At 45.3% G+C, this 18491-nt stretch overlaps 1 protein-coding gene across 3 annotated transcripts in view; it reads left to right on the top strand.

Annotated features, from left to right (window-relative positions):
* Window positions 1-18491, top strand: part of CNTFR (ciliary neurotrophic factor receptor) — a gene marked incomplete at its 3' end in the record, with an annotated part of 353983 nt that overhangs the window by 935 nt on the left and 334557 nt on the right. The gene's annotated exons all lie outside the window — the stretch shown is intronic.

The following is an 18491-nucleotide window of genomic DNA, read 5'->3' on the forward strand; positions in this document are numbered from 1 at the left end:
GCATGCAGCGGGCTGATGGTGTGTGTGTGTGTGTGTGTGTGTGTGTGTAGGGGGGCAGCACAGGAGGACGATCTCCCAGCGGTGCCCCCTCCCCATCCCTCTCCTTCGGGTCTCCTTCCAGCTGCCACGGATCAGCCCGGTTTACGGTCAGGGGTGAGCCGGCGGATGGCAAGCGGAGGGCCGCCACCGGCTTTCGAGAGCCCCGCTTCGCAAGGAAAATACTCATTGCAGAAAGAAACGAGGCGTCTCTGTTCGTAAACGCTTCCTTCCCTCCCTCCCTCCCCCCCAAAAAAAGAGATCCACTGTTGCCTGAGGAAGGAAGGCTGATGCCTTTACTGTAACGCCCCCCCCACCCCCACCCCGCGCCCCAATTCATGGTAGAAAAGACTTCTAATAAAGTTGGGGGCTGATGGGGAGAGTCGCTACTCAGAAGAAGCTCTTTCTTCAGAGCTATCTAGAGTAAGGGCCAGTTTGAGAAGACAGAGTAGCCCCCTTTTTCTTTCCCCCCCCCCCGAATTTTCTTTCCCTTCCAGGCAAACGGGCACTGGTGAAAAGTTGCTGGGGATAATATTGTGTTTTAAGTCAAATCAAGCTGAGTTTTTGATAGGTTTAACCTGCTCCTCCTTAGAGACATGTTTAAGAGCTCGACTTAGTTCTCTTACTGGGGGAGAAGGAAATGGCACAGAGTCTCCCTTCTGTCTATTCTAGGGTTGGGGGTGCAAGGGGTCCCTGGAATATGGGGAAAGAGTCAAACCCCGCCCCCCTCCCATCTTTTCTTAATCCCATCTTTTAAGCAGCAAAACAGGCTGGGCAGCTGCAAGTCAAATGCAAAATTTGGTGCTTGGTTTTTATTCCTTTCCAAGTTCTCCAGGGGTGTGGTGGTGGTGGGGAGGCCAGAGTCTCACTACAAAGGAGCATTTCATAAACTAGAGAAGCGTGTTGTTGTTGTTTTTTTTTCCTGGACAATTAGCAAACAAGAAAGAAGCAGCTGCTTGGAGCATCTTGAAATTTTTTTTAGAAATATCTCACTTGCAGTGCTGGTTCTTCTTGACTCTTCTCAACTGTCTGTTGCTGGCCCTTTGGTTGGTTGCACCGTTGTTACTGGGGGTTTTTCTGTTTTTTCTTTTAGTCCATTCGGTGGGGGGATTTTTTTTTTATTAAAGAGTTTTACAAAAACAAGATTTTACAATATATCCCCAAATCCCCCCCACCCCAAACCCGCCCACTTCCCCCCCCCACTTCCCAGAGCTAAATACAGGATTATGGTTATAATAATCATATTCTAAATACAAGTTATGCATAATATACAATTAACCAAATTCATAATGTGCTTTAACTCCCCTTTAACATAACTACATATGTTACATACAAAGTACCAATAACAATACCTCCGGTCCTTTCGCCGCGACCTCAAAACTTTTCTCTTCCATCAGGCTGACCTGGATTGATGATGGGTTTTTAATATGTTTTAATTTTTAACTGTAGTTAATTTATTTTGGGGCTGTTATTTAATTCATTTTTTAATTTTTGTATTGTTGTCTTTTATTGTTGTATGCCGCCCTGAGTCCTTTGGGAGATAGGGCGGCATATAAGTCCCAAAAATAAATAAACAAATAAATAAACAATATCCCTCTAGAATCTACTCATAAGCTAAATGGAACTTTTTAGTCCCATATTTATTCTGAATATAATCTATCCATCTCCTCCAAACTGAAATATATCTTTCCTGTGACGTTATTAGAGGCGTGGGTTGCAAGAAGAAGTAGGCAAAAAGGCCATTGTAAGACAAATGTCTTGCACTGGAAGGTAAAGTTGTAAGAGAGAAAAACCAGAAGAAAATGAAATGTCTTGCCTTGAAAAACAGAAATTCTTCGGGCTCTCCCTATTGGCTTGGTCTTCTTTTCCAAAGAAGCGATATTTGTGAGAATTATGTGGGTAGGGGTCCTCCTCCCCCGAGGCCTTCTCTGGATCGGATTAAGAGCTTAAATTGCAAAGCAGAAATTTTGTCGGAAACTTTGCTGGTTCTTGGTGGCTGTCTCCCAGCTGAAGGATGTTGCTTGCCTTTCATTTGCTACCACACAGCCGGTGCCCACGGTAGAGAAAGCTGGGGATTTCTCTCCATGGCCTCGCCTGCCTCGATGGGGTCAGCTCGGTCCCACTGGATCCCTTGAGGGCTGGGGGAGCAGAGAGCTTTGAGCTTAGGAAGATCCCATTTCCTGGAATCTCCCTCCAGCTCTCCGTTGTAAATGTTGCAGGAGGGAGAGCCGTGTTTCTCGGCTGTAGTAGCAAAGCAACAGAAGGAGACTGGCAAAACCTCATCTCTGAGTCGCACCTTTTATGAAAAGGAAGGTACTCACATTCTCACTCAGGTGTCAGTCGGAAAGGTGCTAGCGGGCTCCTCTTGAGATTGTGCAGCAAAAATCATTTGGGTCCTTGCCAAGAGCTGAGAGTGGATCCCTTGGAAGCAAAATGCAAAACAGCTGACAGCAAATTTGAGGCTCTCCGGGTGCCGGAAGTGGGACAGGTAATCCTCAACTTACAGCCATCGGACAGGTAATCCTCAACTTACAGCCATTCATTTGGTGACCATTTGGTTACAACGGCACCGAGAAAAGTGACTTGTGATAATTTTTCACACTTAACCACCGTTGCAGCATCCCCCTGGTCCCATGATCAAAATTCAGACGCTTGGCGACTGGTTCATATTTATGACGGTCATGCGATCCCCTTTTGCAACCTTCTGACAAAGTCAATGGGGAGGGCCAGATTCACCCAACAGCCATGTTTTATTTTTATTTATTTTAATTCCATTTATATCCCGCCCTTCTCCGAAGACTCAGGGCGGCTTACAAGCTTAGCAGTTCCTAATTTAGCAGCTGCAGGGGTTCACTTAACAACTGCGATAAGGAAGGTCTTAAATGGAGCAAAGCTCACTTCATATCTGTCTTGCTTAGCAATGGAAAGTTTGGGCTCCGTTGTGGTCTCAAGCCGAGGAACACTTAATACTCCAGGCCGTTGCCTAGAGTCAACCCTGACTCCATTGTGGTTATAAGTCAAGGGCCTTTTGAGATGTGTTGCCTTCCAGTCAGGAATATTTTGGAAGGGGCAATCCAGATGCTTTGGCTGGCTCCATTTTTGAACCGGTGGCATGGGGCAATCCTTTTCTTCCCAACTTCCAGGAAGTGCCTCCCAGGGCTGGGCTGATGGGCTGGGGCCTCCTATGGCTGGTTGCCTGAGGCTGCCTTCTTTGTAGGGCCGGTGGTGCTCCAAAAGTCTCAGCCGTTTAGCTTCTTGGCTTTTTTTTTTCCTGAGAGAAGAAAGTTTGATTTTGCTAATGGGGTTTCTTAGAAATCGGGGAAGCGGGTGCCGAGAAACCGAAAGGAAGAAATTGGCTGACTGGGCTGTTTCTAAAATAGGATGCACGGACCGAAGGCTGATCCTGGCATTGAGAAAAGGGCACGTTTCTCTGCTGCTTGGAATGGCAAGGTTGCTTTCCCGCCCACCCCCTTCCTTCCTCTTCTGGAATTGTGCCTGGCATCTTGCAATTCCTTGCAAAAAGTCCCAAAGGTGTTTGTTTTTTTTTCCAAAAGGCAACTGGACTTTCTTTTCTCCAAGACATTTCACTTCTCATCCAAGAAGCTTCTTCAGAACTGAATGGGGTTTGAACTGAAGAAGCTTCTTGGATGAGAAGGGAAATGTCGTCAAGGAAAAAAAATAAGTCTAGTTGCCTCTTGGGGGAAAAAGCACCTTTGGGACAACGACAATGACCTGGAGGACTGAGAACCTTCATAGACATTTGCAAAAAATGCAGTTGGCATCTACTCTGTATCGTAATCAGATTTGGCTCACCAATCCGGGGTATTGATCTGGGGCCTGGAGCAGGAGAAGGCCAGGAGAGAAGCCTTCCCCCCCAATACCTGAAAAGTGGGGCTCAATTCAGACAATTTGCACCTGGGAGAAGGTTGTTTCTCGATTGCTTTTGATGGCTGCCAACGTTAGAGCTGATGGGGGCACGGAGGGCTTTGCAGCTGAGATGCCTGATGGATGCTTGAAATGGTGGAGAGAGGATGGGATTCCTCCAGAGCTGCTCTGGGTCCTTGATTCATATCACAGCTGCTGGGAAGGAAGAATGACAGAGTTGGAAGGGACCTTGGAGGTCTTCTAGTCCAACCCCCTGCTCAAGCAGGAGATCCTATACCAGTGATGGCAAACCTTTTAGAGACCGAGTGCCCAAACTGCAACCCAAAACCCACTTATGTCTCATCGGGTGCCGGGTGGGCATGGCCCTCTGGGTGGGTGTGGCCAATTGGGTGGGTGTGGTCAATTGGGTAGGTGTGGCTGCAGTGGTTGCTGCAGACTGGGTGGACTAAAAGTTCAATCAATCAATTCCAACTTTGCGAGAACTTTTTTTTCCCCACAAGAAGTTGATTAATTGAACTTTTTTTTTGGGGGGGGGGTACTTGGCGGCAGAGGCCCAGCTGAAGGCCTAGGACTGGGGTGACTGCATGTGTGCCCACAGAGAGGGCTCTGCGTGCCACTTGTGGCACCCGTGCCATAGGTTCGCCACCACGGGGTCCTATACCATTTCAGACAAATGGCTGTCCAATCTCTTCTTAAAAACCTCCAGTGTTGGAGCATTCACAGCTTCTGGAGGCAAATTAGGACTCTCCTCTGATTGCCTTTGAGAAGTTGACCTCCTTCCCCTTTTTCTGCAAATGAGAAAATGCCTGCTCTTTATGGCTACTCCGTGGATTAGAATAGAATAGATAACCTTTATTTTCATTTTTTACTGTGGGCACATTGGCACACATTAAAAAAAATGATATTTTTGTTGCTTGCTCTCAAAAGTGTTCACATACATAACACACATTTAAACATGCTGTATACAACGTAGGTGTAAACCTACACCCTTACATATAAATAATATATAAATACTAATCACTGTCCATCTTGAACGCAGAGCGGAAAGAGGAACAGGGGCTTTCCCAGCCATCCTGCCTGGGGGAGCGTGGCCATCCCCAGGGGGCTCCTTCCTCTTAAAATCCAAGGAGGGCTCTGCTTTCCTATTATGGGATGGAGGAGTGGCGCTAATCACATTGCCATATTTGGAGCTGGGACTGGGGGAGGGGCTTGGCTGTGGATCAATGCCAAGTTTGGCAGGATTCCTGGCGTTGCTGCAATAATGGACTGGATGTGGGCCAGTAAACCTAGACACGATCTATAGAAGACAAGGATACTGTGAGTCGATAGTGTGTCTGCCTGCTTTGGGGTGTGGGGTGTGTGGGGGGGTAATGGTCTTCTGGGGGGGGGGGGTGGTGTGGAACTTCTCCAGGCACCAGGTTTGCATTTGGGCATCCTTTATGCTCCAGGCATCCTACTGGAGATGCTCTACGGGTGGGTGGCGGTGCAGAAGTCTTGCTTGCCAGCTCTGAGCGGCCCCTCTGTCCATCTTGGATTCCTGAGGGTGTGTGTGTGTGTGTGTGTGTGTGTGTGTGTGTGTGTGTGTTTGCCTTTGAAAAGGAGGCAAGAACATGGAACGAAAATTAGCCAGGAGGCTGTGGAGTGCCTGGAGGCTATTAAAGGCCTGGAGACTAAAACGTGAAGAACAATTGCGGGATTTGGGTCTGGCTAGTTTAACAAAAAGAAAGACTAGGGGGTGACACCATAGCAATCTCCCATTATCTGAGGGGCTGTCACAAAGAAGAGGGCGTGGTGGTGGTCAACCAATTCTCCAAAACACCTGAACGCAGGACAAGAAGCAACAGATGGAAACTAATCAAGGAGAGAAGCAACCTTAGAACTAAGGAGGAATTTCCTGACAGTGAGAAGAGTTACCAGTGGAAAACTGGTTGCCTTGAGAAGTAGTTGGTGCTTCATAACTGGAGGCTTTTAAGAAGAGACTGGACAGCCATTTGTTGTGGGGTCTCCTGCTTGAGCAGGGGGTTGGACTAGAAGACCTCCAAGGTTCCTCCCAGCTCTATACTGATTGAATAGCAGAGCTGGTTAGCAGTGCATGGCCAGGCTCAGATGTGGCCAAGAGGTGTGTGTGTGTGTGTGTGTGTGTCTCCAGCTTTGACCCGAGGGGCGCTGTCCAAATTCCTGGAATGTGGAGGCTTTCCCACATTTCTGCCTTGGGAGTGCATGGCTTAATGCTGGCAGGCGGGCATCCCCGAGGCACACAGGAAGCATTTTCATCTGCTCAAGAGGATATTGATTCCTCTTTAACCTCCTTCCAGCACGGAGAGAATTTTGCTTCTCCGGCATTGCAGCCCCTGCACCAGGGCTTTTAAGAGACAAAAAAGCCACTTGAGGAATATTTAAATTTTAAATCATCGCTCCGGAATTTAAAAAAACAAACAAACACAAAAAACAGAATTGATCACCTGCATTTTGAATTAATGAAGCAGCAAAGCGGTGGCTTTTGCCATTAATGAGATGCAGAAGCAGAGTTGGAGAAAGCGGTGATGTCAGCGCCTTTTGCTGAGTTGTGAGCAGGCCAGTGACACTGTCAGGGCAGGGGCGGGGGGGGGGCAGAAATACGAGCCCCCTCCCCCCAAACTCCCATGGATTTAACTTTTGCCTAACCTAAAGCATTCTGCTCAAATTTGCAAGCTCCCAGCTGGGCAAGTGAAGCCAGAGAAATGCCAGCTGCCTCTCCCGGGGATGTTTTGCAGCCCCAAAATTCAGGGTGGCCCTCCGTGGCATTAAAGCCTGTTATAGACTCCTTCCCACTTTCCTTCACAACCAGAGCAAACTCACCTGGCCCATAACCAACCAGGACACATTGAAGGCCTCCTTGTTTCATTTATTGCAATAAAGGCTTGGCTTTCTGCAAAGTTCTTCCATCTCAAATCAACATCTTTATACATTCCGGGTGGCTATCCCTCCTCATTCCCCGTTGGCTGAGGTACTCTGAGGTTACCCTCTCTCCGATCACCTCCTACATATTTCCTGCTACCCTCCCCAAACATAGTAAATTGTACATTGCATGTGCATTTAAATGAGCAGACAACGTATGCCAGGTGTGTCAGATAATATTCAATAGTCTATTGTGCATGCTCTGTTAACTTGGAGTTCTTAAGTCATTTTACGGATCCTTAGAACTCTCTTTGCCACTATCGAAAGTAGTTATTCAGTTTGGTTAATTTTACCTTCAAGCTAGCTTTCCTCTTGCAGCTACTTCCTCTTACAATTAATTCCTCTTTACAGCTAACTCCTCTTAGAATTTTAAATTTTGAAGGGCTTTCATTTATTTTTTTATTTTTATTTTATTTTAATTCCATTTATATCCCGCCCTTCTCCGAAGACTCAGGGCGGCTTACAAGCTTAGCAGTAGCCTTCATTCTATGTATATGCCTGCTTATTAGGGCTTTCACACACACCCCAAGCGGCATTATTACAAAGTCAGCTTAATTGCCCCCAACAATCTGGGTCCTCATTTTACCTACCTCAGAAGGATGGAAGGCTGAGTCAACCTTGAGCCTGGTGGGACTCGAACCTGCACTAATTGCAGGCAGCTGGTGTTACTTAAGGAGGCATTAGCCCACTGCTCCACCAAGGCTCTTATTTACTTCTATAAAGCCACTTCTATCAGTAACAGAAATGGAATGAATCCCAGAATCCCCCCTGCTCAAGCAGGAGACCCACCGTGTCTGAAATAGTACCATATAGGGTCTCCTGCTTGAGCAGAGGGTTGGACTAGAAGACCTCTGGGGTCCCTTTCAGCTCTATTCTGACTGATTGATGCCATTTCAGATTACAGGTAGTCCTCGACTTACAACCACAGCGGAGCCCCAAATTTCGGTTGTTAAGTGAGACATTTGTTAAGTGAGTTTTGCCCAACTTTATGACCTTTCTTGCCAGAGTTGTTAGGTGAATCACTGCAGTTAATAAGTTAGTAACCTGGTTGTGAAGTGAATCTGGCTTCTCCACTGATTTGCTGTCAGAAGGTCGCAAAAGGGGATCGCATAACCTTGGGACACAGCAACGGTCATAAATATGAATGAGTTGCCAAGCAACTGAATTTCGATCAAATGTTCATAGGGATGCTGCAGAGGTTCGTAACTGTGAAAAACAGTCATAAGTCACATTACTCAGTGGCATTGTAACTGAACGGTCACTAAATGAATTGTTGTAAGTCAAGGACTACCTGTAATGGCTGTCCAATCTCTTCTTAAAAGCCTCCAGTGTTGGAGCAACCAAAACTTCTGGAGGCAGGTTGTTCCACTGGTTAATTGCTAAGCACATTGGTTTGTGCTTAAATTGTAAGCCGCCCTGAGTCTTCGGAGAAGGGCGGGATATAAATGGGATTAAAATAAAATAAATAAAAATAAAAATTGTTCTCACTGTCAGGAAATTTCTCCTTAATTCCAGGTTGCTTCTCTCCTTGATTAGTTTCCATCCTTTGCTTCTTGTCCTGCCTTCAGGTGCTTGGGAGAGTAAGCTGACCCACCTCTACTTTGCAGCAACTCCTCAGATATGGGAAGACTGCTATCATGTCACCCCTGATCCTTCTCTTCTTTAAACTAGACATACCCAATCCCAGCAGTCGTTCTTCATATGTTTTAGCCTCCAGAACCCTGATCATCTTTGTTGCTCTTCTCTGCACTCTTTTCAGAGTCTCAATGTGTTGTTTTTTTTTACATTGTGGTGACCAAAACTGGATGCGGCATTCCAAATGTGATCTCACCAAGCAAGGCATTATAAAGCGGTATTAAGATTTCACATGATCTTGATTCTATCCCTCTGTTGATGCCGCCTAGGGCTGCATTGGCTTTGGTGTGGAAGAGGATGGTCTCTCTTGCATGCCAATTGCTGGCTGTTTCCTACATTGTAGGACCTTCCTTCACCTTGGGCTGAGCTGGCACGCTCGGTTTGGCAGCGGTAGTTGTGGGTGTGTGGCTAAGAGGACTCTTGGGAGTCAGTGAACCGAAATCGCAGCGTGGGAAGATCCTTAGAGAAAGGCCATCCAGCGATACAGATGTTGACACGTGGGTGTTTTGCCCTAAAGATTGGCAGGACTGACTGCTATTTTGGCTGGCAGCGAACATTTCTCCTGCTTGGGCATTTATTTACCTGCAACTAAGTATTTTAAGAAACATTTTTTTTCATTCCGAAGCTCTGGAAGGGGTGAGAGAGAAAGGGATTATTTTATGGATGATAAATGTGGTCTTGTCTCCTGATTTGTGAAGACCCGCCAGGGAAAATATGATTAACAGGCTGCTCAAATATCGGATGAGAAATTACCAAGCAAAGCAGAAAGTCTATAAATATTGGAAATGTTTAGGATTTGATAAACCGACTTGAAGGCTTACTTTGACAAAGGCGTGTGCTGTTTTTCGATGGGGGTGTTTGAGAAATGGAACCTCAGAAAATGGGTCAGAAGAGAAGGGACAGTAGAGGGGCTGTATGTTGTGATTCAGGGTCAGCCTGTGGGTTCGGCAGTTGGGTCGGATGACTCAGAGGAGGAGGGGGGTGTTGAAGACCTTGCTGAGGGGGTTGAAGATCTTGCTGATGATAGCCCTCAGCCAGGCCCCTCCCATTTGGTCACCACGGAGACCCAGCTGTGTGAGCCTGACAGTGTGGATGAAGATGACCCACAGCTGGCCCTGTTCAAGGACGCCCGACGCAGGAGGCAGTCAATGAGGAGTAAACAGAGGAAGGCAATGGGGCTTCTCGGAAGGAGGCAGAGAGAAGCCACGCCCTGAACTCTATATAAGGGGAATGTGTGGGGAGGGCTGGTTTGCTGAAGGCAACCGCTCGGATAGTGTTTCAAAACTCCTGTTTCTTGGTTCGTGTCTTGTTTGTTTTTGTAGTAATAAATTTGGCAGGCGTAATTCCAGCCTCTTGCCATTTGTAAAGGGGTTGCCTTTTCTGCAGGGCCGGTAGCAGGCTGGTACAGAACACTGTAGGCCTTTTTTGTAGGCGCTCATGGAGTACCCCAACAAGGCAAGTACAGGTAGTCCTTGACTTACAACAGTTTGTTTAGTGACCGTTCAAAGTTACAGTGGCACTGGGAAAAGCGACATGACCCATTTTTCACACGACTGTCGCAGCATCCCCAGGGTTGTATGATCAAAATTCAGATGCTTGGCAACCGGTTCGTATTTATGACGGCTGCAGCGTCCCGGGGTCACGTGATCCCTTTTGGCGACCTTCTGATCTGCAAAGTCGATGGGGAAGCCAGATTCACTTAACAACCATGTTACTCATTTAAGAACTGCAGTGATTCACTTAAAGACTGCGGCGAGAAAAGTCATAACATGGAGCAAACCTCACTTAACAACCATCCTGCCTAGCAGCAGAAATTTGGGGGTCCTTGGTGGTTGTAGTTCGAGGATGACCCGTGACATCACATAGATTGCGGAATTCATGTCATTTGGGGATGATGTCAATCAGTCAATCAATCAATCAATCAATCAATCAATCAGAATAAAGCTGGAAGGGACCTTGGAGGTATTCTAGTCCAACCCCCTGCTTAGGCAGGGGACCCTATACCATTTCAGACAACTGGCTGTGCAGTATTTTCTTAAACCAACACCCCCGCCCCCAGTGATGTGTGACGTCATGATGCAATTATATTTTAATTGCCTGTGGACCTCACAAAACCCGCCTGGTTGTGACCATCAGTCCAATCTCGTGATTTGCCAAAAGCAGAGAAGAGTCAATTGGCATCTTGTGATGACTTGGGTTTTTGGTAGTTGAACTTTTTCACTTTGAGCTGTTTGGAATCCGAACCATGCCACAAAGCAGCTCATCAAAGACCCTTTTGTCTCTTGGGAATATATGAAAACATGTGAGGTGCGGTGGGATTTGAAGGCTCCTTTCTGTTCGTCCTTTTCCAGTCTGCTGTCCTCCTGTTATTTCAGTTGCAACTCTCACAGACCCAGCGGATTGCGGGAGGCGTAATCTGGTGCATCCCACCCTGAGGTGTGATCTACCTTGGAAGTAAACTCCATAATCAATAGAAGAGAATTTTTGTGGCTCAGGGTTGGACTGTTGGGGGGGGGTCCTTGGTACCCTTTGAGCTTTGGGTGGTTTTCTTTGCAAAAGTTTTGTGACTAAAGATAACATCATCAGTACTAGAAGGGAGGGTTGTGTGGTCCACTCCGAGCTTGGCTGCTTTGTTGCAGATGTTTCATTACCCAACTGGGTAACATCAGTGCAAGGGAACGTGGGATTTGCTCCCTGTTTATATACAGCTCATAGCATTGCACATTTTCTACAACGCCTTCTCCCAAATGCTGTAGATTTCCCAGAAGCTTGGCATTCAGATCAATCGATCATCAATAGACACATAAAAATAAACCACATTTACACACTATTCAAAAGAGACAACAAAGAAACAAAAAAAAAACCAAGAAGGAAACACATTTTTTCCAGCAGGCAATACCCAGATAAGCAGGGATTAATACCAGAAAAAACAACACAATTAAGTAGAAAACAGTAGCCTAATCAAGGATACTAAGGAGCAAACCTCACACTCAGTCTCACTGATGATGTGTCCTAGTTGGTTAATGAAACATCTGCCAGAAAACAACCAAATTCGGAGAGCACTGAAGACTTTATAAACCCCATAATCCTTGCCAGTTCCAAGCCAGAATGTGTGCATGAATGCTGAACAAGGGAGAAGAGAATTTGTCCAGTGGAGTTGCTTTTCAGGAGGGGAAAAATGTTCCCCTTTTGGACAGTGGCCACTGAAGCACCTTGACCAAACTCCAGATCTAGGACTCTCCTTGACCTTCTTGGTGGCCCTCAGCTTGGACTTAATTCTAAGACACTTGCAGGGATCTTCAAAGGTTAGCATTGAAAGGAAATATATATATATATATAGAGAGAGAGAGAACAGGGACGAGCTTGTCGATCAGATGGTCAGCAGTTTGGCGGGTCGAATCCCGAGTGCCGCGTAGCAGAGTGAGCGCCTGTTACTCGTCCCAGCTTCTGCCAACCTAGCAGTTCGAAAGCACGTAAAAATGCAAGTAGAAAAATAGGGACCACTACGGTGGGAAGGTCACAGCGTTCCGTGCGCCTTTGGCATCTAGTCATGCCGGCCACATGACCACGGAGACGTCCTCGGACAAGCGCTGGCTCTTTGGCTTTGAAACGGAGATGAGCACCGGCCCCTAGAGTTGGAAACGACTAGCATGCATGTGCGGGGGAACCTTTACCTTTTTATATATAGAACATAGAATAATAGAGCTGGAAGGGACCTTGGAGGTCTTCTAGTCAAACCTCCCTGTTCAAGCAGGACATCTTTTAGCATTTCAGACACATGGTTGTCCAATCTCTTTTTGAAAGCCTCCATTGATGGAGCACCCACAACTTCTGAAGGCAAACTATTCAATTGATTAAATTGCTCTCACTGTTAGGAAATTTCTCCTTTCAGACACATGCTATTCTCCTTGGTGAGTTTCCATTCATTGTTTCTCATCTTACTTTTTGGTGGTTTGGAGAATAGGTTGACCCCCCTCATCTTTGTAGGAGACTCTCAGATATTGGAAGACGGCTATCATGTCCCCACTAGTCCTTCTCTTCGTTAGACTAGACCAGGGGTAGGGAACCTTGGCTCTTCTATGACTCATGGACTTCAACTCCAAAGCTGGCTCAGGAATTCTGGGAGTTGAAGTCCACAAGTCATAAAAGAGCCAAGGTTGCCTACCTCTGACCTAGACATACCTAATTCCTGCAACTCTTGTTCTTCGTATGTCAAATACGTTCTTCATACTTGAGAAGAATAGTCTTGGAAAACCTTGTGATTCGGTCAGGTTGCCTCTGACGGATTGGGAAACAGTCACCACCTCTTGCAAGCCTGTTTATTTTTTCCTTCCACCAGCTGAGGTGAGTCTTCCTTCCTAGAGGGAGGAAAAGAGCAGGCGACTTTTTCAGGGCTCCTGGGAGTTAAGGAACATTCCTGAGGCGAGCCTGAGGCCCGTCATCCTCAAAGGCAATCTGTGCCTGACATCAAGGTTACCTTTATTTATTACTTATTTGCTTTACTTTTTTTCCCCGCTCTTACCCTAGTGAATACTCCGGGAAGCTAATGAAATGTAAAAAAATAGAGGATAAACAGTTAAAGCATAAAAGGAAATTGATGAATGATTACATCCTGGCGAAAGAAATGCACTTTGCAGATTTTTCAGGGGGAAGGGATATTTAACACACAAACAAACACACACACACACACACACACACACAGAGCAAAGCGGGAGATAGCCTGTTCCCATGTGCCACAATGAAGGGGGCATCTCTAAAGAGACCTGTGGTGGACTCTTTACATCCTGACAGAGTAGCTGCATCCAGTTTTGGCCACCACATTACAAAAAAGATGTTGAGACTTTGGAAAAAGTGCAGAGAAGAGCAAACAAGATGATTAAAGGCCTGGAGATCAAAGCATACGAAGAATGACTGCAGGATTTGGGTATGGCCAGTCTAGAGAAAAGGAAGGACTGCGGGGCGGGGGGGGGGGACATGATAGCAGTAGTCCTTGACTTACAACCACAATTGAGCACAAAACTTCCATTGCTAAATGAGACAGATGCTAAGAGAATTTTGCTCTATTTTACAACCTCTCTCAACCACAGTTGTTAAGCCGTTCACTGCTGTTGTTCAGTAAGTTGTTCGGTGAATCTGACTTTCCCCATTGGCTTGGCTTGTCAGAAGGTCGCAAAAGGAGGTCACGTGATCTCAGCCGTCATAAATATAAGTCACTTGCCAAGCATCTGAATTGTCATTACATGACTAGGGGCCGAGTTTGTTTTGTCTGGACAGCCATCGGAGGGTGAAGGACTATAGATAGTCCTCAAATTACAAATTCCCCAACCTCTTTTTTTAAAAGCCTCCAGGGCTGGAGCATCCACAACTTCTGGAGGCAAGTCGTTCCAATGATCATTTGCTCTCAGTGATAGGAAGTTTCCTCCTTAGTTCTAGGTTGCTTCTCTCCCCTTGATGCGTTTCCATCTGTTCCTTCTTGTCCTGCCTTCAGGTGCTTTGGGGAATAGGTTGACCCCCCCCCTCTTCTTTGTGGCAGCCCCTGAGATATTGGAAGACTGCTATCATGTCCCCCCTAGTCCTTCTTTTCATTAAAGTAGACATAAGCACTTCCTGTAATTGCTCTTCGTATGTTTTAGCCTCCAGCCCCTCAATCATCCTTGTTGCTCTTCTCTTGTAAGGGCCATAGAAATAGCAATAGCACTTGGACCTATAGAGATAGACCTCGATTTATGACCACAGTTGAGCCCAAAATGTATGTTGTTAAGCGAGGCATCTGTTAAATGAGTTTTGCCCCATTTTACAACTTTTCTTGCCACATTGGTGTTAAGGCAGGGTTCAGCAACCTGAAACAGTGAAAGAGCCACTCGGAACCGGTTCCCTCACAAAAGGAGAAACTGGGAGCTGCAAAAAATGTGTGCGCATGCGCGTACATGCGCACATGCGCAGTGGAGCCAAGGCGAGATGTGCACCTACCCTGCATATTTGAATTGATTGGTTGAAATTTTTTAGTTCCACTTTTTTTTTTGACTGCACATGGCAGAGGACTGGGAGCCGCAGGAGATGGCTGAAAGAGCCGCATGCGGCTCCGGAGCTGCGGGTTGCAGACCTGTGGGTTAAGGGAATCAGTGTAGTGGTTAAAGTAGTAACACGGTTATTAAGGCAATCTGGCTTCCCCCATGGTCTTTGCTTGCCAGAAGGTCGCAAAAGGGGATCACGTGACCCCGGGACCCTGCAACCGTCATAAATATGAACCGGTTGCCAAGCGCTGGAATACAAATCATGTCACCCTGTGGATGCTGCAATGGCCCTACGTGTGAAAAATGCTCGTAAGTTGCTTTTTTCAGTGCTGTTGTAACTTTGAACGGTCACGAAGTGAAGTGTTGTAAGTCGAGGATTACCTTTATTGCTTCATAGTGCTTTACAGCCCTCTCTAAGCAGTTTACAATGTCAGTATCCTTCCCCCAACAATCTGGGTCCTCATTTTTTCCCCCCAACAATCTGGGCCCTCATTTTACTGACCTGGGAAAGACGGAAGGCTGAGTGCACTTATTGTTCCTTACATGTTCTGCATCCAGACATATTCAGAGCTTTTACTGGAAATTCATTTTTATTGGACTGCTTGTAAATATTTACATGGTATAACTGGATGGAGTGGTGTACGCTTTCCTTGCATTGTTTGGTTTGGGGAGAAAAAGAAATGAAAACACCAAAGTGTTAAGACAGGGATTGTCAGATCAGGATCTGAGCAAATAACTAGCCACACACACACACACACACACACACATACACACACACACACACACACACACACACAGACACAAGAAAAGGAAACGACAACTTATAGGAGATTGTTCTTGGGTGAGTTCCAGGCATCCAGTTTGACTGAATTATGTTATGCTATTAATAAACGGTACGAAGTTATGCATTTCTAAAAAATGTCTAGGCTTTTTCTAGGCAGAAAAATGCAATGGCAATTTAGGGAAACAAGAGAAGGAACAGGATTCTCTGGGCATCCCCAGAGGTGGGACAGAGATGGGGGTCTTGGAGACAAGCTTCAATTTTTGAGTTAGGTAAACATTTATGCAGTGTGTTCCAAAATTTTGCCTTTTTTTAAAAAAGATTTTTATCTTGCTTTTTTCAGACGAACATACCAATGCTCCTTATTCCTCCTTTTCCTACCATAACCCTGTGAAATGGGCTGGGTTGAGAGACAGCAGATGTGCCCAATCCATCCATCATCTATCTATCTATCTATCTGTCTGTCTGTCTGTCTGTCTGTCTGTCTATCTATCCATCCATTTATCTATCATCTATCTGTCTGTCTATCTATCTATCTATCTATCTATCTATCTATCTATCTATCTATCGTCTATCTGTCTATCTAATATACTACCCATCTTGTTTGGGGCAGACTCTAAGCACGCATGAATATATATAATTATGTAATAAATTTAAATGCATGACAAATTTCAACAGATAGATAAATATGGTCATTGTAAATAATAATAATAAATAATAATAATAATAATAATAATAATAATAATAATAATAATAATAATAATAATAATAATAATAATAATAATAATAATAAGTAGTAGTAGTAGTAGTAGTAGTAGTAGTAGTTGGAAGATACCTTGGAGGTCATCTAGTCCAACCCCCTGCTCAGGCAGGAAACCCTATACCATTTCAGGCAAATGGCTGTCCAGTCTCTTCTTAAAAACTTCCAGTGTTGCAGAATTCACCACTTCTGGAGGCAGGTTGTTCCACTGGTTAATTGTTCTCACTGTCAGGAAGTTTCTCCTTAGTTCTAGGTTGCTTCTCTCCATTGCTTCTAATCCTGCCTTCAGGTGCTTTGGAGAATAGCTTGACTCCCTCTTCTTTGTGGCAACCCCTGAGTTATTGGAAGACTGTCACCCCTCACCCTTCTCTTCATTAAACTAGACATACCCAATTCCAGCAACCGTTCCCTATATGTTTTAGCCTCCAGTCCCCCAATCATCTTTGTTGCTCTTCTCTGTACCCTTTCTAGAGTCTCGACAACCTTTTTACATCATGGTGACGAAAACTGGATGCAGTATTCCAGGTGTGGCCTTACCAAAGATAGATATTGTACATGATAGACAGACAGAAGATACTGTAAATGAGAGAGAGAGACATGAGAGAGAGGTAGAGATATTTATTTTATATATTTGTTAAATTTATTTGCCACCTATTTCACCATGGGGCTACTCTAGGTGGCTTACAATGATAAAGAGACAGGCAGATGATAGATATATATGAGAGAGATAAAAGACAGATGTGAGAAAGAGAAAGAAGGAAGGAGGGAAGGAAGAAAAGAAAAAGAAAGAAAGAAAGAAAGAAAGAAAGAAAGAAAGAAAGAAAGAAAGAAAGAAAGAAAGAAAAGACAAAGAAAGAAAAAGAAAGAAGAAAGAAGAAAGAAGAAAGAAAGAAAGAAAGAAAGAAAGAAAGAAAGAAAGAAAGAAAGAAAGAAAGAAAGGAAGGAAGGAAGGAAGGAAGGAAGGAAGGAAGGAAGGAAGGAAGGAAGGAAGGAAGGAAAAAGAAAGAAGAAAGAAAGAAAGAAAGAAAGAAAGAAAGAAAGAAAGAAAGAAAGAAAGAAAGAAAGAAAGAAAGAAAGAAAGAAAGAAAGAAAGAATTCTGGGGAACTAGATGTAGGACTGACTTTTGAAAACCTCACTGTGCACCATCTGAGGCTGAACTTAACTGCCGAGATTGCTATTGATTTTGTCGTAATGCTCTTGTCTGCTGGGAGGTCTGGACCTTTTTTTTATGAGCCTCCAAAGGAGGAAAGGCTAAATATGGCAAGATGAGACCCTGGCTGGCCTCAGAAGGCCTGTTTGTCTAAGGATAGGGTCATAAAATCCTGGAAGTCTTCTAGTCTAACCCCCTGTCTAAGACAGGAATCTCTTCCCTGGAGGTTTTCAAAACTAGACCGGACAACCTCATTAGACTGTGATGGAAAAATGTCTCCTGCCTGGAGGAGGGGGTTGGACTAGAAGACCTCCAAGGTCCCTTCCAGCCCTCGGACTCTATGTTCTCTGGCCCTTGAAACAGCTTGCTCTTCTGCAGGCAAACACATTCCAAAAATGGTGTGTGGAAACCAGGTGCCTTAAATGCTGCTAATTTTTCTCCTTACCCACTTTTAACCTGGATCTGTGGATGTAAACATGACCAGTGTGTGGATGAGGGCCCTTCTGTCTTTGGAGCTGAGTTGGTCAGAGAAGGAGAGCTAACTAACAGTTGCAGGAATTGGGTGTGTCCAGTTTAATGAAGAGAAGGACTAGGGGAGAACATGATAGCAGCCACAAAGAAGAGGGGGGTCCACCTGTTCTCCAAACCACTTGAAGGCAGGGCAAGAAGCAACAGATGGAAACTAATCAAGGAGAGAAGCAACCTGGAACTAAGGAGAAACTTGTTGACAGTGAGACCAATTAACCAGTGGAACAACTTGCCTCCAGAAGTTGTGGGTTCTCCATCACTGGAGGTTTTCAAGAAAAGACTGGACAGCCATTTGTCAGGAATGGGATAGGGTCTACTATTTAAGCAGGGGGTTGGACTAGAAGACCTTCAAAGTCCCTTCCAACTCTGATATTCAGCTATTTAATTAGTGGAACAAGTTATAGGTGCTCCATCAGTGGAAATTTTCAGGAAGAGATTGGACAGCCATTTGTCCGGAATGGTATAGACACTTCTGCTCGAGCAAGGGGTTGGACTAGATGACCTCCAAAATCCCAACTCTTTCATTCTGTAACTTCTCCCAGCCAGTCCAAAAGAAAAACGTCTGGAGTCCTTAACCCCTCTTCCATTGGATTTAACCCCGGCATTTCATTCTCGAGCAGTTTCCAACATGGGCCAAGAGGATTCCACCAATGTCAGCCACTGTAAACAACTCAGGGGAATAAATAAAATGCGACTTTGTGCTCAAATAATGGATAAAAGCAGCCATTAACTAAGCTGGTGACCTGAAACCAACCACCGACCCA

This window comes from Vipera berus (genome assembly GCF_964194415.1).
Source record: "Vipera berus genome assembly, chromosome: 2".
Classification (NCBI taxonomy): Eukaryota; Metazoa; Chordata; class Lepidosauria; order Squamata; family Viperidae; genus Vipera; species Vipera berus.